General features: G+C 37.6%; 1 pseudogene; it reads right to left on the bottom strand.

Annotated features, from left to right (window-relative positions):
* Nucleotides 1–21044: 21044 nt before the first annotated feature.
* On the bottom strand, nucleotides 21045–22476 carry LOC125840574 (1-aminocyclopropane-1-carboxylate oxidase homolog 1-like; annotated as a pseudogene).
* Nucleotides 22477–22793: the final 317 nt, after the last annotated feature.

Raw genomic sequence — 22793 nt, 5'->3', positions numbered from 1 at the left:
ACATGCAGTCCCAAGAGGGCAGACTCAACGCTACGGTGGTAAGGCAATTACCTCTAAAGGAAAGAAGTGGGATAAAACCCACACCGAAATTGAGTACTTCTCGAATGTGGTAATTGAGGATGTGTAATTAGGGAGGGATTTCCTTGAGATTATGTTCCGCCTACAAGACTTACGCATGGGAATCATCTTTCAAGACCCTTTGGAGTGCAATGTGAGCATGGTTCGAGAATTCTACACCAATTGGAAACTTGATACTCATTCTCATTTTGCAATAGTGTGCGGCGTGGAGGTCACTCTTACACCTTCAACTAACAATCAAGTACAGGGCACTGGAGAAGCCCGTTCTGATATCTTGACTAGCTTAATCATCACCCCTCCATATCAATAGATTCGACACACTTTGTGTGGCGTGCAGTCCACTGCCATGTGGATTTAACATGGGCACTGTGGCTATCATTAGTCCTACCCTGATGCACACAAGAATCAAGAAGCCCGGGATGGCTAAAAATTTTCATGAACTTTTTGATACCTTGTCTGCATTTCAATGAGGTGATGACAGACCGATTGTGCTTGGTCTATGTTGTGATGAAGGATTTGTGCTGCAATGTGAGCGCGATGTTGAAATCATCTATGCAAGTGTGCAAAGAGATCAAAGGTATGCTTTTGGGGGACTAATTACTAGTTTGTGAAGGAGAGCAGGGGTACCAGAGGAAAGCTTGGATTACTTACAACCCTTTTTCACCACACCCCTAGATATCATGAAGACAAAGGGTCCTGAAAATGCGAATGAACCCACCCTCACTACTATAGAGCGCAATAGGAAGGATAATATGATCACTGCATGGATGTTTGAACTGGAAATGTTGTGAAACTGAAATGGGTGTCGAGCTTCCACTACGATGCAGTTGAATTAAATAGACACTAGGTACCCACTTAATGAGCTTGCTAAAGCACTTTTGGGACTCGGGCCTGAGTTTCTAGAGCCTATATGGGATGATGTCCCCACTGATGAGAAGAAGCGCCAAACCATGTCGGATAGTGAATCCGATTTTGATGCATATGAGTGTTATCTTTTGTCTCTAGAGGGCATCAAAGGTGATGCTTACATGGACGAGTGATCATGGAAGTATAACTGCCCTATTTTTTTCATTTTAATATGTGTCGCACTTGGGAAAGTGCTACATTTTTAAGTGTGTGGTGGGAGTAAAATATCTATGTAAATATATTTGTTTATCTATTTTAGTTGTTGATTTTGTTTTGGGTTCGTTGGAAGTTGTTTTCGATTCTTTGGCCAAGGATAGTCCCGTTGAACCGTATAAAAAGATTTTGTTTGTTAGGATTGAGTCAGTGTCTTAGTTGAGTAAAACTGCCCTATGATAGATGGATGACGACCGCCTTAGGGGAATTTCTGGCATTGGGTCTGTAGTGTTGACATCATGTTAAGGCTGCACAACTGCATTGAGTTAGGTTGAATGTTGAAAATAAATGAATAACTCGGTGTTAAGACATATAGTCTCTTGTATGTGACTCTAAATTACGTGTGCTTAAAATTAATTCATGCAAGAGATTGGGAAGTAGTGTTGAGTAATCATTTCTGATTTGAATGTGTACCATGTGTGCTAGGTTTGTTGTATCCGTGCTACTTAATTATGTCCAGAACTTGCCCAGTGTGTGTACAAAGCGAAAGAGAGGATAAGGAGTTGAGAAAGTGATATAGGCATTTCTTTGATAGCCTTATTTGTTTTCTTCTTGTACCTACCATGATATTTATATTATTAGTTAACCCCATCGAGCCTTTGACTTATTCTTTGGTAGCCTAACATGAATCTTATTCATATTCTTTCCATGGCCTATAAATTTGATCCAAAAGCTCCTAAGCGCTTTTAGTGGACAATAGTGAAGGAAAAGAAAGAGCGAGTGTGAAACACCTGACCATAAATCTAGCTTACGTTAAAAAAATGATATAAACATGAATTTAAAATAAAAATGGTGGGAAGAAATGAATGTTGAGTGCCTTACAACAAACGGCCGAGTGGTTTTAAGAAAATGGGTAAATTAGAAGAAGGTTATTAAAATAATAATAAATGAAGTATGTCTTGTATTAAAGCACTTAGGAGTGTAGTCACTATTCATAGCCAAAAATAGTTCTTACCCGTCCCCTAGCCTACGGTACTACCCCTAAAAGACCTAGTTGATCTTGAACTTCCGCATTGTTGAAAGTAGTCATGCAGTACACTAAGGGAAAGCCTATGGTTCGTTGTTTGTAGAATATGAAGTCTTTTGAGAGAGTGAGTTAAATATGTTTCTTCAACCCAGTATTGTTTGAATTTCCTTGTGTGTGAGTAAGTCAGGGTGTTCACTTGTGGTAAGGTCACAAGTTTAATAAAGGCCTGGTAACTGATGTAACCAAAAATTGTGCATGAGTTTGTTGCATTTTAAGAGTACATTCTTTAGGCTGGATGGTTTTGCACTACTTGTCCTGATGATTGAATTATGTTGCTATACTGTGGTGAAGCTCTTGCAGTGGTTGTGGTGGAAGATGGACTGCCTTTAGATAGTAATGTAGTAGAGTCGTCTGTGTCATGAAAGTGTGGAGGTGTTCGAGGACGAACAAAGCTTTAAGTGTTGGATGGTGATCTTACGCGTATTTTTGTGCCTACTAACTAATTTATCCCATATGTATAGCTAAGTTCGAGAGCAAATTCTTAATCTGAATTGCAATTTTAGAGTAAATTGATTGTGTTTCCTCAAACAAATATGATTAGATATTGTATGGTGAAAATCAAGGAAAAGGATTGAAAAAGGACACCATACAAAAGGTCGGAGAATATAAGTCGAAGTTGCGAAGGAGAATGGACAGGAAGCTGGAAAAATACACCGTGAAGGAGCAACTCCGCGTCGCGGAGCTGAAGTCAGCGCGTGGAAAGCAAATTTAGCTTAATAGTAGAGTGCGCGATGGAAGCATGTCCCAGAGTGGATCAAGTTGTTCACACTGTGTAGCGAGGGAATAGGTCTGCGACGCGGACCTGGACTCCAGATCTCCACCATGTGTTTTTATTTCAAACTATAAATAGCCTAGCTGTGTTATTTTATCAGAATTTAGTTTTTGAAAAATTGGAGAACACAACTTGGGGGATTTTACTAACGAAATCTAGGGATTTTCTTGTACTTTTTCATTTTGATAAGCACCTTAATGATCTTTGCACATTATTTCATAATGATTGATACTATGAGTAGCTAAATTACCTCATTCTAGGGTTGTAGCTACGATTAATGGAATAATAGTATAATATTTCTAGTATGAGATGGGTTTTCTTATGATTTATGCATGCATTCTTGTTTAACTATTTTGATGATTGATCAACATTAAAATAAACTCACTATCCGCTCTTGAACTCGGAAGACGAATAGTGGGATAGACCAAGGAATGTGAGAAACTATTCATTCTAGGGTAAAACTTAGAGTGTTTCGTATATAGGATTGAATTATACCTATATGCCTCGTTTGGTTAATGTAAAAGATGATAGCTTAATGCTTAGCTATTGGTTCATGCATATCCCCGCTTAACGATGTAGTTAGGCTGTCAATGGTGGTAGGCGATTAGAGGTTGAGAGACTATGATCTTAAATTCAACCTTGTGAATCAATGATGAGGTTAATCTGTCGAATGCTAGGATAAGATAAGTTATTATTATGTTTGAAATCGGTGCATGCTACAACCTTGGAATATTTCCCAAATTGTGAAATCCCCTTTTGTAAACTGAATTAAGTGTTAGTATTTAATATTTGCCATTGTTTAACTCACTTAATATAATCAAATTCCTTAAATTGTATGTCGCATAAGTAAATTTCTTTTTGTTACAATAAAGTTAGTATGTGTTGATTTGAAGTCCTTTGGGTTCGATAATCGCCCTCGGAAGAGTCACTGTACTACTTGAATGACCACGTACACTTGCGTGTGCTTCTGGACGCAACTATAGTAATCATCATATTTAAAACCTTTGAACTCATATATAATCTTCTTGAGTAACCATAGTTCATTACTCAATGTTCTTTTTTTTGTTGTGGGAATAAGCCTTAAACGACATGAGACCATGTGAGCTTAACATGGAATCTGGTGACTCCCACACCCAAAAGGGTTTGTCAACTTGCCTGGGGTAGAACCTGTAACTTTAGCTTAGGAGGATCCACTAGCTAAATATCATATGGGGGCACATAGTTTATGGGATAAGGAGATTGATACTAGAAACACGGAGTCAACTTGTGTTGAAGGCTTCCATCTAATGAGACATACTTGGAAAACCCGAACTAAACTAGCGTAAAACTTCCCCATTTTTAAGACGGAATCCACTTATGTAAAAGCTTCTATCTCATATTCAATATCCACTCAGTGCTAAGCATTAATCCCACAAAGAACTTATTAAGTCTTGACTTAACTCATGTTCATGGAAGAATGTCCTTGACAATCAATCCAACTTAGTTCATTACGATAGCTCTTAGATCATGCGTAAGAAAACCTTTCACCGTCCATGTCAATATGTAAATCATAGATTCAATTAGGTGAGAAAGCATTTCAATCTTAGAATCTTCATTATGTGAGAAAACCTTTAACATCATTTTCATGCATAGATGTGTATATAAGAATGTCCTTTCAACAACACAAAACAATATCATAATCCTTGACACTTCACTCTCAAAGTGTTCTTAAACGAATCTACATAGATTTCACAAAACATGCATAATCTCAATATTTGCCCTTTCAAAGTTCAAAACTCACTTTCAATCAACACATCTAGAATTCAAACATTCGAGATGGATAGCGTCATAATTCAAGTGACTGAATCGCTACATGCATATTTTCATAACATTCCTCTCTCATTTACAAAGAACCAAATTTAAGATCACAATTGAGAAATATAAGAATTTCATGGGTTCATGGGGAAACATTATAAAATAATTGTAATTCATCAATTCATGCTTTATTTCATAAAGCTTCTTTCATAATGAAAACCCACATTATATCATCATAATTGGAAAATATGGGATTGTGGGGATTCATCATGAAAACCATAAGAAATCATCAATTAATGCTTGATATAACATAATTCAATTATTATAATCAAGTTTGAAAGGAACCCGTGACTTTTTAATCAAACCTATCATTTGGGGATTTCTATCTTTTTGAAATTGGAGATTTTGAGAGAACTCCATGGATGAAAGCTATGCCTGGATGAAAACAACCATACCATAACAACAAAGCCCAGTGATATTGATGAAAAAAATCTTGCTTCTTGAACGAAAGTTTGAATCTCTTTCTTCTTCTTCTTACTCATGTTTCTAGAGAGCGATATTTTGGAGAGGATGAACTTTGGGTATTATTTTGGGTTTTTTAATAAATGATTTAATTGGGTGAGTTTCTGGGTTAAAATGACTTATATAGGGGTCCTGGCCTTGGGAAAAACGACATAGCTTTGATTTAAAAGAATTGGGTAAACACCCAAGAAGTCCCTTGATGGGAAACTGCCGAACAGGCATGATGAAGGCCATCATGGGTCGTCATCATCACCACGGCCCGTCAAACGGGTCGTGAAGAATTTCAGCATGACACTGTTTCACTATTTCGGACTTAACTTGTTACTTGAAGATGGGAAATGGACAAACTCAGTGGCGTAGGAAAGAGAACTCATAGACCTTTAAATGAATAGGTCGTGGCCCATCTAATTCGTTTTGAGCTAAGAGATATGGTCATTTTAAATTGACCCTAAACTCTAAGTCTAGTGAAAAGTCCTTCACGAAAGGCTCTACGAGTCGTGGTGCCCCTCTTGGTCATGGTCTAGTAGCAACGCAACATTCCCCTTAACCCCCAAAAACAAAGTCATCTCCACGATCCCTCCCACGAGCCATCAAAGGTGTGGAGAAGGCCAACTTGGGGAAGCCTTGGGGAGATACTGCCGCACCACCACGGGCGGTCCCATAGGCCATGGTGACCACCACGGCTTGTCCCACTGGACGTGGTGACAACCATGAGCCGTGAAGGCTCTCGTGGGAAGGTGGGCAGTGCATAGGAAACTTCGGCAGCCTTGGTCCTTTCCCTTGGCTCTTGTCCTCACCCTTGGCTTGTTGTCCCTCACCCTTAGCCCTAGTTTAGCCTACTAGTTTCGGGGGTGTTACATTATCTCCCCCTTGGGAACATTCATCCTTGAATGACGATTTAGACATCTTACGGAAGTAAAGACTCACGACTAGCTACCCATCATGCATGCAACATCAAAACAATGCACAATTCGAAGGAGGAAACATCAACTCCAACTCAAACATATATACTTAATGCATTAAAATGAAGTAGGAACTACATATAACAACCTCATGGAGCCTTTATGCATGAAATCTCAACATTTCTCATGTTCTCAGGAGGAATTACCTTCTCAAAACTAAAACTATGCTTAATACAATCTCATGGAGCCTTTTGCAATTTATTCTCAGAAGCATAATTAAAGCTTGTTCATCAATTTATCTCATGAATCATATAGGCAATTCACACTCTATCCACAACAACATGAGGAAAATCAATGATACAAACTCATTTTCTTTCTAAACATAAATTTCTCAAGAACATGCATAACATAGGGTAATCATGGAAAACACATATAACATACATGACTCCCAAACGAGGAAAACTCAAGAGGAACTCATCATCTCAAGCTAGAATGGGAGTACAAAGAAAAGATGAGGATAATGGGACATGGTATCATCCTCGGCCTCCCAAGTAGCACCATCAACTAGTTGATTCCTCTATAAAACTCACGTAAGCTATTTCCTTGTCTGTCAATTTCTTAACTTGCCAATCTAGAATCTCTACCAGAACTTCCTCATATGAAAGACTTTTATCAACCCCCAACCCTTCTAAGAGGATTATGGATGTCGGATGTCCAACACACTTCTTAAGCATAGAGACATGAAACACCGGATGCACCGAAGCCAACTCACTTGGCAAACCTAACTCATAGACAAATTTATCAATACGCCTTAAAATTTGGTATGATCCTACATAGGGACTAAGTTTCCCCTTCTTGCCAAATCTCATCACACCATTCATAGGTAGAATTTACAAGAAAAACAAAATTCATGACCATTTGGAACACTCAACAACCTTGATATCTAAGCACACCATCTTCCCCTTGGGAGAAAGCCTCTATTGATTTCATAGACATCTCTTCTTACAAGTCGAACAAAATTGGATCAAGCCTCTTGCTTAACTTTCACATTCGCCACAAAAGACGATTTGGACCCATTGTAAACCATAACACCACTCCTGGTGGAGTCTACTAATTGAACACCTAGTCGGGACGACCTATGAATACCTTTTAACCAACTCTTTTTTATCATGATCGACATGGGAAACACTATCCATAGACAATTTACTAAGAGAATCCACTACCACATTACGTACACCGGGGTAATAAAAAACACTTATGTCTAGAACTCTCAATAACTCTAGCCACCTTCCTTTACCAAATATTCAAATTCTTGTTACTAAACACGTATTGTAAACTCTTGTGATCGGTAACCACTTCAACATGAACCCCATCTAATTAATGCCTCCAAATATTTACGGCAAAGACAACCGCCGCTAACTCAAAGGTCATGGGTAGGATAATTCTTCTCGTGGGTTCTAAGTTCCTTTAAAGCATAGGCAATCACTTTACCATTTTTCATAAGCACACATCCCAACCCAACTCTAGAGGCGTCATAATACACCACAAAACCATTCATACCTTTCGGTAAAATCAACACAATAGTGGATGTAAGTCTATCTTTAAACTCTTGGAAACTTTTCTCACAAGATTCCGACCAAATGAACTTAGCCTTCTTTGGATTCAAGGCCATAAAAGGAGAAGTAATAGAAGAAAATTCCTCAAAAAACCTTCTATAATAACCGGCCAAACCCAAGAACCTTCTCATGTCCGAAAGAGTTAAAGGTCTTGACCAACTCTTGACCGCATCCCTCTTCTAAGGATCCACCTTAATACCCTTACTTGACAAAATATGCCTAAGGAATGCTACTAACCTTAACCAAAACTCAGACTTGCTAAACTTTGCGAAAAGTTTACTGTTCTTAAGAACTTGCCATACAATTCTCAAATGGTCAACATTCTCATTTTCACTCCTTGAATAGATTAAAATGTCGTCAATGAACATAATAACAAACATGTCAATCTATTGTCTAAACACCCTATTCATGAAGTTCATAAATGCCACCGTAGCATTAGTCAACCCAAACAACATTATCAAAAACTCATAATGACCATACCAAGTTCTAAAGGCCGTCTTTGGAATATCTTTACCTTTCACCCTTAATTGGTGATAACCTGACCTATGATCAATCTTAGAGAAATAATTAACCCTTTTAAAGTTGGTTAAACACAATCGACATCCCTCACCCTAACAAGGTGGTAAAAGCAACCCTTAGCCATCGCCCTTCTAACCTTCATGTAAGGAACAACTAAACTCTAGACATAGAACTTCCCCTTTTCACTCTAGGATGGGCTCATGTGAATTGAATCATGGCCACACAAGTTCTACAATCAATAGAGACATAACAATAGTGCAGCCCGTCCATACTCAATAATAACATTTAACTCTAACATAACAAGCTCTACAAAATCAACAAGACAAACTTAATGGGATAGGGAAGACGGGACAGTTTCTATAAACCCTCTTAGCCAAAATAGAATAACAGACAAGAGTAGAGACAGAGAAGGTTCTAACAACACATCAGGGAGAATATCAAATCCCATAGTCACATTTGGCGTCGCTAATGATGAAGTAGCACCGGGATCTAATAAAACATAAACATCTATTAAGAAAACTATCAACATACCAGTTGCCATATCTAGAGGATACTTTTGTTCACCTCTAGCCTTGGGAGCATATTTTATCTTACTTTGGAGCACTAGCACTCGAACCACTTGGAGAAGCTTGCTTGCCTTCTCTTCCTCTAGCTATAAGTATTGGACAATCTCTGATTTTGTAACCACTTTCACCACAACCATAGAAACCCCGTAGGCCGGCTAGACACCTACCCTTGTGCCTTTTTCCACACCTAGCATAAGGAGGGGTCTTTTATTTCATTCTTTTTTCTTTTCGTTATGGTAATGCAATGCAAGAGGTCGGAAATCTAGTTGTTTCTGATGATGAAAGGAGCTTTTATCTTATGTGAAATTTATGAAAACCGAGACTTAGGGTTAAACACCTTCTGTTTGTTAAACCCTAGGGAAACCTTAGAAGGACCTTGTGTGTTAAATCTTTGTTTAAATCAAGGACGACCATGTCCATTGGACTTTCCCTGAGTGAAATTGTCATCACCAATTCTATACCTCTTTGATTCTCTAGACTTCTCTTCAAGTTTCTCTTCTTTAATACGTTGTGATCATAAGACGAGAAATATTCATGTCATGAGCAAGCGTAGTTGTAGGATATTCTTTTACTACCAAGTCAGACACACCTGACACAAACTAACTCATTATCGACCTAGGGTTGGCTAATATAGATAGAGCATATCTCGACAATCGATTGAACACCCAAGTATATTCCTTAATAGTTATACTAGCCAGCCGAAGGTTAATAAACTTAAGTACCAGAGCCTCTCTCATTTCTAAAGGGAAAAAACTATTAAGAAAACCATTCTTAAACCTTTCCCACTTTATGGGACCTCTTTCTACTAATACAACCCAGGGGTACCCCCTAGACGTAACATGGCATACTTGACCCCAAAGTGGTCTCATACAAGCCCTTAGCATATCATAACATAATATAGTAGAAAAATACAGGAAAATCTAAAACATTATACAATGGAAGTCATTTTCATGAAAACAAACGGAAGTCTTTCTATACTTTGTCTCAAACCAGCTCATACAACTTTCAGAATAAACTCTTGGGACACAACCCATACAATAGTCTCAACATGAAAATAAAAGACATAAAGAAAATGTGGGTTTTTTCCTCAAAGCTATAAGGACTCGCCAAGATCTTCAACTCCCTGCAACTTCTACAAGCCTATCTCCAAGAGTAGCACTCAATCTCCAAACTCTACATTTGATTAGAATGTAGGCATAATATGTGTTAGTACAAAATGTACCAAGTATGATAACTAGCACAACATCATAAGAGAATCTCACAATGGTTAGTCAACATAACACATAAACAAAGAGATAATAACATAGTCATAACATAAGCTCCAACATAACCATCATATGATCGTAAGTCAACATAAGACATAGTTATAGAGCATAGGAGATAAATCATAATCATAATAAGCAAAGTCTCCAACATAAGCATCATATAAGCATAATTGACTCTTAGTCATCTATACCATAATAGAATCATTCTCCAGTAACCTCAAAAGCATGCATGTGCAAAACATGAATAGCATCCCATAATACCACCCAAGCCAAGTATCCCTTTTTGGTAATCTCAATCATGGTCTATATGCATGGTCAAGTCTCTAAAGATTTTCTACCATAAGGGCACCATACTCCTAAGTAACCTCAAAGCACACTTGTGCAATGTATGAAAGGAATCCCATACTACCATTCACACTAAGCATAACCTTGAAGTCATCCTAGTCATATTCACATTCCTTTGGTCTCACATTACGCTTTCTTCATATATACAAGGGAACTATCACCTTTAGTCAATCATATCTTTGAAGGTAACTATGGCAACAACCCAAGCTAAACTACACCATACACGAGAGCCCTTAATAACTAGTCTCAAGTCATACTTGTGAAATGTATGGATAGCATCCCATACGACTACCCATACTAAGTACTCTTTTAAACTATCATGAAGGCTAACTTGTTGGGGACTAGTCCCTCTATTCTATTTGCCTCTATTCATATAAGGTACTTTTCTATTTAGTACAAGGCAAGTCACAATCGATTAATGAACTCTATTTATCAATTCAAGGCTACCAAGGAATAACCCCTATTAGGCTAGACAATGTTATAATCTTACTAACATAACTAGGTCAAGCTAAGCTAACTACCTTGGAAGACATACTGTCAAGCAAGTCCAAGCTACTTTAAGAAAGGTACAATTGTCCAATCCTAGCTACCATGAAATAGTCCTAGACCAACTAAGTCATGCATCCCTTACAACCACACCAAGATGCTAATGTAAGCAATCCTTAGGAGAGTATGATTCTTATCCTAAGCTACCCTTGAAATGCATCTCACAATGCAAGGTCAAGATACCCTTAGGAGACTATGGATCCTCAATCCTAAGCTACCCTTAGGATATTATAAGTCCTTAATCCTAAAGCTACCAAGAAGTGGTCTTGACAAAACCAAGTTATTCTATCATGAAGTTATCCTAAAAATGCTAGTTCAAGCTACCCATAGGAGAGTATAAATCCTCAATCCTAGGCTACCATGACTACTCCTAACTCATGCTACCATGAAATGTATTTTACATTGCCAAGTCAAGCTATCGCTTAGGAGAGTATAGATCCTCCATCCTAAGCTATCAATCTTGGTCTTTTCCTACCAAGCCAAGCTATACATGAAGGGAACATATGTCACAATTTCAAGCTATTCTAGACTAACAAGCTTTGATTCATTTTAGGTTATTAAGCCAATCTAGAATCATTCTACGTGAGATACCCTTGGATCTCCTAGCATCTTTATGCCTAAGTGTGTAAGAGAGAACTAATACACAACAAAATCACATAATATTGGCTTTAACCCCAATGCCATAAGTTTGATGACTACAAGCCCTAGTTCAAGCTTTTTCCCTTAATCTCATTATCATACCTAGATTTCAAGGTAATTCAATCACATTATTCACTAGTAGGTGATTCTAGTCATAATTGATTCATAAAGGTTCATTTCTAACTTTTCAAATCATGATCCATCATATTCAATAAAATCTAGTTCAATTCATGATTATGATCCTAACTTTGATCAATTACTACACATGACATTGATTTAGGAAGATCACCTTTGAACCTTCAATTTCACCTCTAATGGCATAAACCCACAAATATCACATTCCACAATTAGACTAGGGCTTACCATATAAATCACATAAATTCATGATATAATCATAATACAATGCTAACACAATCATAATTAGGTATTATCCACTAGATTGGAATCATACCTAGACTCTACCAAAAATGTAAGAAGGAAACCCTAGCTAGTTTGGGTTTTTTACTTCACAATTGGGGGAAAACCTAGGGTGATGTATGGGTGGAAGAACCCATAGATGATTAAGCTAACACACCTCAATGAAAAGCCATAATCAAGCTTGAAACAATGGAGGAAAATTGACCTTAGTTGCTGCCCCAGTTTCCTTTCTTCTTCTTCTTCACTTCTAGAGAGAGAATTTTTGGGGTGTATTTTGAGTTCTTACAGGAATGAGTTAAATGATTTAGTTTAGGGTTCCATTAGGTATTTATAGGTTGTTAAATAACTAACTAACCGACCTACCTTAACCCCTAATTAATTATTGACTTAACCCCCAAACCCCTAACTGAAACTAAAACATGTAAAACTGTCATGACTTACGGAACCCCCACCCACAGATCATGGGTGGGCCTACGGGGTGTACTGGCAAGTCGTAAGTGGAATTCAGAGGCTCAACTTTGCAGGCCTTGACCCATGACCCCAACCTACGGGGCATGGGTCCACCTACAGCCAGTAGGTGGCCAAGCGTAGGTCACCTGCAATTTGGCAGTTTTGGGGCTATTTTAAGGGTCCTCCTCAAGGACCCCTTGGGTGGTCCTTGGGGGGTCGTACCTTAACTCCATAACCTTTAAACCCTTAATACAACTTTTACGACATAAGCCCTCTCATCAAGCTCTAAAACTCTTACGAAAAGCTCTAAAACTCTCTAGTTTCTGGGGCGTTACAATATCTCCCCCATGGGATCATTCGTCCTCGAATGACGATTCTAAACACTTCTTAATGGAACTACTCTAAGTTAGTAGCCCATCATGCATGCCCTACATCTAAATGCAAACAACCAAGGAAGAAAACTTCTATTCCAAGCTAAACACATTGAATGCAACACAAGGGAGTAGGAGCTACTTCTACAAACCAAAAATGCATGAAATTCTATATCTACTCATGTTCAAGGAAGAACGAACATATCCTAGCTAAAACATGGAGCCTAAATGTAAATTGCTCTTAAAAACCATTTATTTAAGGAGTAATCCTTTAACTCCTAAAACTAAGGCATGCTCATAATTCAACTCATGAAGTTTATATGAAATCTACTCAAATGCACTACATCATGAGCAAAACAATGCATATGTCATTTATAACAAGACCTAGGTATTTAATGAACATGCATATAACGAAATCATGGCAACACATAAAGCACACAATAACCCTACTAGTAAGGCACACTATCTCCCCCTTGGAAGTATGCCAACACAAACTTTTCTAAACATCATGCATACTAAAAACAACTTCAAAGTCCAACATTACAAGTCACAAAAGACAAGAATCCAGAAATTTACGAAAGCATAAAACAGATACTAGAAGGGACATGAGTAGATCACTCTTGATCTTCTCTAGACTGGAGATCATATAACCTATTATTCTTAACCTTAGTCTTAGGGCAATCTTTCATCATGTGGCCACTCTCACCACAACTAAAGCAGTCATTTCTACAGGCCAAACACCGACCCGCATGCCTCTTAACACACCTAGCACAAACAGGCCATAAGGACTCATTACTTATCCCTTGTGGCCTAGGGGTAGACACTCTCTCATCCTTATGCTTAGGAGCAATAGAAAAGCCTTGTCCGAAAAACTTTTGTCGATTCCTAGAACGACCATATCCATCAGACCCATCATGAAAAGGCTTATCAAAATCCATCATAGACCTCTTTTTCTCCGTAGATCCTTCCTCTTCAAGTTTTTCTTCCTCTATTTGTTTAGCATACACCGTAAGACGTGAGAAATCCATGTCATAATTGAGCAATGTTGTACGACATTCTATTAACTCTAATTTGGACACCCACGTCACAAACATATTCATCATGTCCCTCAGACCTGTTACCATAGATGGGGCATACATAGAAAATAGAGTGTATTTCAAGGAATACTCTTTAACACTCATGCTACCTTGCTTAAGGTTGATGAATTCTTCCACTTTGGCTTCCCTCAACTACCAGGGAAAGAACCTATCAAGAAATGCCTCCTTAAACATTTCCCATTTTATAGGGCCCGCTCTACCGGCCTACCAAATTTCCATTGCTCTACTATATTTTAGCCACATCCTTTAATTGATAAGCGACTAGTTCTGCTTTTTCTACCGTACTCACTCCCATGATAGCTAAAACCTTATAAACCTCCTCTATGAACCCATTAGGATCTTCCTCCACCGTGGAGCCAATAAAGTTTGGAGAGTTCATCCTCAAAAATTCTCTCACCCTAGAAGCAGCGATCCCCCTTATTGGGTTAGCCGGGGTCACTGCCTCCTTACTGGCTTGGGCCGTCATAGCTTGAGCTTGAGTTGTCACGGCTCGAGCTTGAATTATCATGGCTTGGGTCAATGCTAGCAAAACCGACCTAATCTCCACATTAGTTATATGTGGAGGATGAATAGGAGCTTGATGTAGAACTTGGGGAGGAACCTTTTTCCCCACATTATCTTCCTCTTCTCTCCTAGCATTTTCCTTTGCATTAGCCATACCCTGAAAAACAACGGGCACGGATTAGAAGAAGGGCCTACTAAAGCCAAACTCTATGGCACGACTTAGAGAATCCAATCGCCTCGAATGACGATTCTAAACAGTTTTTAAAATCACAACTGTAAGTTAGCATCCCATCATGCATGCCCTACATCTAAATGCAAACAACCAAGGAAGATAACTTCAAATCCGACACTACAACATTTTATGTCTTTAACCATCCCAGAATAGTGTAGCCAAAACTATGAAAAAGTGTGGTCTTTGATCAAAGGCCACACTTTACGACTTTAGGCAACACTTTTGTAGGGGTGGCCTAAACATGTGTAACCTTTTCACTAAGGCCACACTTTTCAAGTGTTGCTTTAGAAGTCACGTTTCATAAGTGTTGCCTTAGACCAACAAGGGCCACGCTTCTCACCCATACTATGACAACACTTATCACGATCTCAAACTACACTTTTAAAGTGTGCCTTTTCTATCTTATAGGCACTAATTTAAAAGTGTTGTCTTTTCTATCCCCTCTAAATCAAACATTTGTGAAATGTTGCCACAATTTTTATTTTGCATATATTCTGTAGTTCATAAAATATAATAGTATCCTATTTGGCAATTTAGATGGTCTCAAGCACTAAACTATCCAATAAACAACTCAAAAAAAATTTAAATGTGTAGATTTGCAATAAACTTCAATAAACAGCACAAGAAGTATAGTTCACATACTAATGAAATAACATTTCAAAATATGCATTTGCGAGGAACTGAAAAAAAACAAATTTATATTTAAACAACATTATTATTCAAAAAGTCTTTCATCATTCAGTTTGATATATCATTGACTTTGAGGCCACCATTTCTAATTGAATCTTCCACATTCTTCTGCATGTTCATAATACAAAATTTAAAATTAGAAGTAAATCAATTAATAGTACGTATTCAAAAAAGTGAAGTGTGCTAAACTATTTTTTTGACTTTGTAAAAGTTCCCTTCAATGATAACTCAATGAATTCATACACCTCAAAAAAGAATGCACTGGTCAGCCATTTAGCTAGAAGAGGAAAACAAGGAGTAATTTCAACTTATATAAGTAAGCAAATGAAACCTACATTTTACACCAAACTTCTAAAATAAAACTAAATATATTTAAGAGGTTTCAGAACAGAGAAAATCCTTAAAAAATCAACAACACCACATCATATGACAAGTGAAAACCTTTAGATGTTTTCGAACGTACAATACAATTCAAATTCACTAAACCGAGAGCTACTTCAAAACGTACATCCAATTCCTCAATGCAATAATCTAGGCATTTAGTATTTTAGGGGTACTACAACAAGAGCACTACATCACTATATTTTTTCTCCCTTTGTTTCTTTTAATAGCCAGAATCCTAATGATAATAGCTTACAGTTACATATTGTAGCATGTTTATGTTGTCACACTAAAAGGAAGTAATGTTCTTGATATATCCATTCATGCAAGCTATGAAACTTAAATAGAGAAAGAAAAATTTCACTATGATATGAGTAAATAATATAGTTATTTGTAAGGGGGAATGGAAGAAATTTTATTGACTACCAATTTACTTGGATCCATGTTAACATGTGAAAGATATTTCATTATGGGATACTTCTTCCAAATGGCAATGTCTAGTCATGGCTGAACCTTCATAATATCCACCGATGCTTTCAATCTGCAAGATACAACCAAATAATAATACATACCAGCATTATCCTAACATTGAAGATTCCAAGATAGTAATACGCTTGTAAAAATTGGTAGTCTTTCAATATTTTAAGAGATGAAGTAGCTTACTTTTACCATTGTACAAACAGTAAACCATTTGGAAACTATAGATCAAGTGAAGTCCCACAGTACAGTAGAAACGTGTCAAGGCAAAACTTGATAAATTTGGATCCAAACTCAAACAAGTATGTTTGAGTCAAATGAAACTTAGAGGACTGTAATTTTGATGCTTATCGTGACCAACAACATGAACCTACAGTACGAGTGTCTATGATCGTCGATAATGTAGTAACCCAAACAAGGGTTGGAGTCATGTCCCAAGGAAGTGGTTTTGAGAATTAGTAGAAAAATAAAATTTAGTTCAAACTAGTTGTAGCTAAAGACACTAATGATTTAAAAAATTGTAAATTAAAAGGGGTGACACAAAGGTGTCACATATCAAATGGGGTTTTTGTCACAAGTAGTAAAAAAACAACAAAAATCGTAAGAAGATCAAGTATGGGGACAAGTTCTTGGGTGTGACCGCAGTACAAGTTAAGATAAATCGTTGGGTACATGTTTTCAATAGGGAATTTATAAGATAACAGTGACTAGGCTAAGTTTCAGATTGAAATAACTTCAATCTCGGGCAACTTAGCCCGTTTCAAATGCGTTCCTCTCAGACACCCATTTGTCGCATGAAGGACAACCTACGCCTTACCCCACACTCTCTCTCGAGCTGAGTGTTAGGATATGGAACTAGGGCTCACCCTCTCGGGCTGAACCTCATGTCGACTAAATCCTTAGGCCATCAGTCTAACGGTCTTGGTTTCACGACCTCCCTCTCGGGCAAGCCGAAAACACATGGGTGGTTTTGTATTTGCAACTACAAATCTATTAAATTAAACCACAACGACTAGGTGAAATCACCATTAAAATACATCTATCCTACCAGGAAGCAAGACTCAACAACAATATCAACACATATTTGCTAAAACACACCCCAAGAATAGGGGTTTTTAGCCACACATCAAGAAATAACAAAATACACCTAAAATGATACTAAGATCAAATGGGTATACATAAATAAACATTAATTTAAGCAAAGGAAGAAGAATGGAGAAGATCCACTTCTAACTTGGGGAAGATGAAATCCGTCTTTCTTTAAGTCTACCCAAAACTCTCTCCAAACTTGAGAGAAAAAAATATTCCAAAAAACTATTATTCTATTCTGGAAATTAAAATAAATATTCGACTCTTAAAAATTAATAACAAGTTTAATATTTATGGACTTCAGAAAATAGTGTTGGGGGATCTTTCGGCTAGTATAGTCGAAATCGCCGATTAACTCGGCGATTCGCCCTTTGGTGTAGTTCGTCACCGTCTTGCACTAGCCTTCAGCATCATCGTTCTCTGTGTCATTGGGCGACCTAGTACTCCTTTCATCACCTTTTGGATCCTGCTCCCTCAAGGCTTCGCGTACTGGAACAACGGGCGGAGTGCGTCCCTTCGGCAAATGCTTGGCGATTCCCAGGCTTCAACTTGTTCGTTCTTTTCAGTCTTTTTGTTCCTTTTTGCACCTAAGTGTCCATGCTTCCACTAAAACATCAAATACCTGAAACTTAAGAGTTTTTATCAAATACTGAGACAAAATAAGCATTTGAGGACACTATTCCTATCAAAATAAAGCCTCAATGAGTCCAATTTGTGGACTCATCAACACCCCCAACTTAAACTTTTGCTTCTCCTTAAGCAAACTCAAGTTCAGCCATTTAACAAGGTGTCTCAAATAGTGCTACACAAGACTAAATCATGAATGCACACAACCAGACTCAAATTTACTTATGCAAGGATCAATTGTGTATTCAAAGATTCAAGTTGTGACACACCATTACCAAAGATTCTCATGCTCGCAATACTTGCTACTTGTGCAATCAAGCTCAATAGGAAGTATCTAAGTGCCCTCACATCAAGAATAATTCCATATTCACACACAGAGGTTAATCAATTTAAGATCAGGAATTAGGTGCAACTCTCACAAAAAAAAAAAGGAACTCAATGCATGTTTTTACCCATAGGTTTGCCCTTATTTTCCAATCGACTTTCGATTTGGCTTACTCAAGATCAAAAAGGTCGTTCTAAGGATTGTATTGGGGATGAGTGCAAAGGTATGGTCATTTAAGCTCAGTGACTTTTTCCTCATGAGATGTGGTATTCTCAAGGCATTCCCTTATTTTCCTTTATCAATCCTTTTTCTAGTGCTTCTAAGTCATCTTTTTATTCACCTCTATAGATTGTTTGGAAACCCGATTTCGTTGGTACTTTATTCCCCCTTTTGTTTTCCCGAAGGGTTTTCATTGTTCTGCAACACCAGGGGTTAAAGGAGACTTTTCTTGCACTTTTTTACTTCTCCTTTTCCTTTTTACCACACCCCCAACTTAGGCTTTTGGCATAAGTTAACTATTCGCTAAACGACAAATCAAGAGGATTATAGGTAGTGGGTCAAGTAAGGTCTAGGGTTCATCAAAATTCTTTCCAAGAAAGGTAAGGCTCAAAGGGTGTTCAAAAGAGTTTCACACGCTCACGGGTAGGCCACAAAAGAGATATATGTCAAATTTGGTTAACACTCTTTAAAGTTGCCTAAGATCATTTCAAGAGCACACCATTCAAAATCAATCAGACTAACAAGTCAAATTCTAGGTTTATTCATGCAAGGTTCAATGGAAGCTAATCAGACAAGGCATCGACACTTAAGTCAAACAAGACCACACACTCTCGCTAGTGTGCAACTCTATTAGTAAACTACCACTAATAAGAACAAAAACTCTATTAAACTAAAATTTCTTAAACAACACCACTCCCCGACAGCGGTGCCATTTTTATGCTTATCGTGACCAACGATACTATCCTACAGTACGGGTGTTTGCGATCGTCGATAATGTAGTAATCCACCCAAGGGTTGGAGTCATGTCCCAAGGGAGTTTTGTCAGAAGTAGTAAAAAAACAACAAATATAGTAAGAAAATCATGTATGGGGACAAGTTCTTGGGGTGTGACCGCAATACAGGTTGAGATAAATTGTTGGGTACATGCTTTCGATAGGAAATTTGAAAGATAATAGTGACTAGGCTAGGCCTTAGATGGAAATAAGTTCCCTCTCGGGCAAATTACCCTGTTCCAAATGCGTTCATCTCAAACACCTATTTGCCTCATGAAGGTCAGCCTACGCCGTACCCCACTCACTCTCTCGAGTTGAGTGTTAGTATATGGGACTAGGGCTCACCCTCTAGGGCTGAACCTCATGTCGACCAACTCCTTAGGCCATCAGTCTAGCGGTCTTGGTTTCGTGACCTCTCTCTCGAGCAAGCCGAAAACACATTGCTAATTTTGTATTTGCAACTACAAACCAATTAAAATAAACCAGAACCACTAGGTGAAATCACCATTAAAATACATCTATCCAATTAGCAAGCAAGACCCAACAACAATATCAACACATATTTGTTAAATCACACCAAAAATGGGGGGGTTTTAACCACACATCAAAAAAGAACAAAATACACCTAAAATGATACTAAAATCAAATGGGTATAAGGAATTAAATCTTGATTTAAGCAAAGGAAGAAGAATGGAGAAAACCCACTTACAACTTGGAGAAGATGAAATCCTTCTGTCTTCAAGTCTCCCAAAAACCCTCTCTAAACTTGAGAGAAAATATCCCAAAAGGAACTATTCTATTCTGGAAATTAAAATAAATTTTCAACTCGTAAAAATTAATAACAAGTTTTGTATTTATACAGTCCAGAAAATAGTGCTGGCGGATCTTTCAGCGAGGTTAGTCTGAATCGCCGATTAACTCGGCGATTCGCCCTTTGGTGTAGTTTGTCACCATCTTGCACTAGCCTTCAGCATCGTCATGCTCTGTGTCATTTGGCAACCTAGTACTGCTTTGCGTAATTATTTGGCGAAATGCCGACTGCTCCTTCATCGCCTTTTCGATCGTGCTCGTTCAAGGCTTCACGCACTGGAACAAAGGGTGGAGTGCATCCCTTCGGCGAATCACCAAGCGTGCTTGGTGATGCGCAGGCTTCAACTTCTTCTTTCTTTCAGCCTTTTTTTTCATTTTTGTGGCTAAGTGTACATGCTTCCACTAAAACTTCAAATACCTGAAACTTAAGTGTTTTCATCAGATATTAAAACAAAATAAGCATTTGAGGGCATTATTTCTATCAAAATAATCCCCTAATGAGTCCGATTTGTGGAATCATCAATAGTTCACCTGTAAAGGATGGATATCTGTTTATAATGATTAAAAGTGAGAAAATAAGTTCATAGAAAAATAGAAAGTTCAGGTGCCTAACTCAAGATTTTGACTGAACTAACTAGGAAAATGTTCCTCATATAGTTATGATCTTGTTTGCTTCGATAAGATTAATATATATAATGCAAGAGCTTAAAACATGAGAACAACTTAATTAAAGGGTTTCTCAGGTGAATATAAGAGATGTGTGTACAACAAGTATAAAATACTTGATCGAAATCACAAGAACAAAACCAGAACCATAGGGTATAGCACCGGAAGATGATGAAACATTTCTGCAGATCCTACCACTATTTCTATCATTTGAAATGTGACGATAAGGAAGTTTTATCGACCCCTTTCCTGTATATATATGTGACATACTCTTTTATGCTTGTTTCCCGAGTACATTGGGGGGTTTTCCTCTGATAACAACCCCTTGATTGTCCCATATAATCCTGATCCACTACCTTCTTGAAAAATCATTATGAAAAGACTAGCCATTGAAATTCTTGGTCAGGCATTTGTTGCCAACACTCTATGATGAACGCTTTTGAACTTATCATTCGTAATTGACTACAAAACAAAATAGAAACAAATGAATCAATTGATCAAGTTTGTGACACTAACATAAATGCATCAAGCTCATTTTACAGTATGAACTTGCCTGCATAAGGTCTTTAATGTTCACAATTAAAGCTCCAGGAAAGAATGGAACATCAAACCACCGACTTTTATGAAAGACTTGGAGGCCACCAACTTGATCCTAAAATAATATAGTCAAGAAGCCATAATTTGTGCGACTGCTAAGGCCTAAAGTGAGATGTAGTTCAGGGCATGTCGGATAATATTGGCCAGATAGAACAATCCCCTTGGTGCATTCCATGTCTTTCAAGTTATTTAGATAGAGTCCTAGGGCCTCATAGAGTAACTCAAATAGAGTATCGCCCAGTTTCATCACATGTTCCGCGTATTTGATCAGAACATCTCTGTAAAGTGAAAATATGTGTTCATTCAAACTGGCTTCAACTCTCATCGTTGATGCATATTAGTGGAAAGACTACCATATCAAATTAAGACTAGGATAATAAATTGAGATCAAAGAATGATTTATCTAAGCTAATTCAATATAATCACAAAGCATATCATTATGCTTATGAGCTATAGCTGCCTAAGGAAAGACTGATATTAGTATCACGTTTTATACCTGCAAACCTTAGCCATTTCTCTGGGATCCAGAGGATTAGGAGAAACTACAAAGGAAAGGGTGTCCCTCCAATTAGTTGTTCATGTTTTATGTAGATCAAAATTTCTATTATAGCTGAACTACCTCGTAACATCACGAGAGTAAAACTCTTTCTTCACCTCAAAATCCTGCTCATGAAAATGGTGAATGCCTTCTATTACTTTTTCCATCAAAATTGATGGGATTTCATGGTGGACAACCTAAAAAAATCCCCACTTTTCACAAGCATCCTTTATTCCTCGTACGATATCAGCCCATTGAGTTGCACTCTTGCCCAAGCTTTCAAAATCTATGACTGGAATGCTAAAATTTGTAACTATCTCAGAGTCTGATTTTATTTTAGCTACATACTGATTGTGTATGAATATACGCGATAACCTTGTGACACCAGCATCCAGAAGTCTCTTTACACCAGCCTTTGAATCATCAAAGGCTTGAACATCTCTCTCCCTATCATATTTCGAACTATCATATTGTTGAGTTCTTCCATAATTTAGACCAATCATATCTTCCTTTCTTTAGTGAAAAACACATCTCTTGACTATGCAATACAAGATTTCTTTTGAAACATCACAGATATAATAAGGGTGCTTATATATTATAAGAGAGTTAATATTTTCCTACTAGCTTTCCTGCAACCATATTCGATCGCAATGCAAAGCAATGAAATTACTGGAAAAAGGGAGATATACAACCAATAATTCAAGACTTTTTCTCTTTTGACTTGGTTCACATAATTGTTGTCACTAATTGGATTTTGTTATATTTTATTCAACTTATAGAGGAGAAACTAATAGATACTCTCCAACTGCAGAGGACAAGG

This window comes from Solanum verrucosum, unplaced genomic scaffold, assembly GCF_900185275.1.
Source record: "Solanum verrucosum unplaced genomic scaffold, falcon-dt-bn FXZP01000188.1, whole genome shotgun sequence".
NCBI lineage: Eukaryota > Viridiplantae > Streptophyta > Magnoliopsida > Solanales > Solanaceae > Solanum > Solanum verrucosum.
This window is presented reverse-complemented; position numbering and strand designations above follow the sequence as displayed.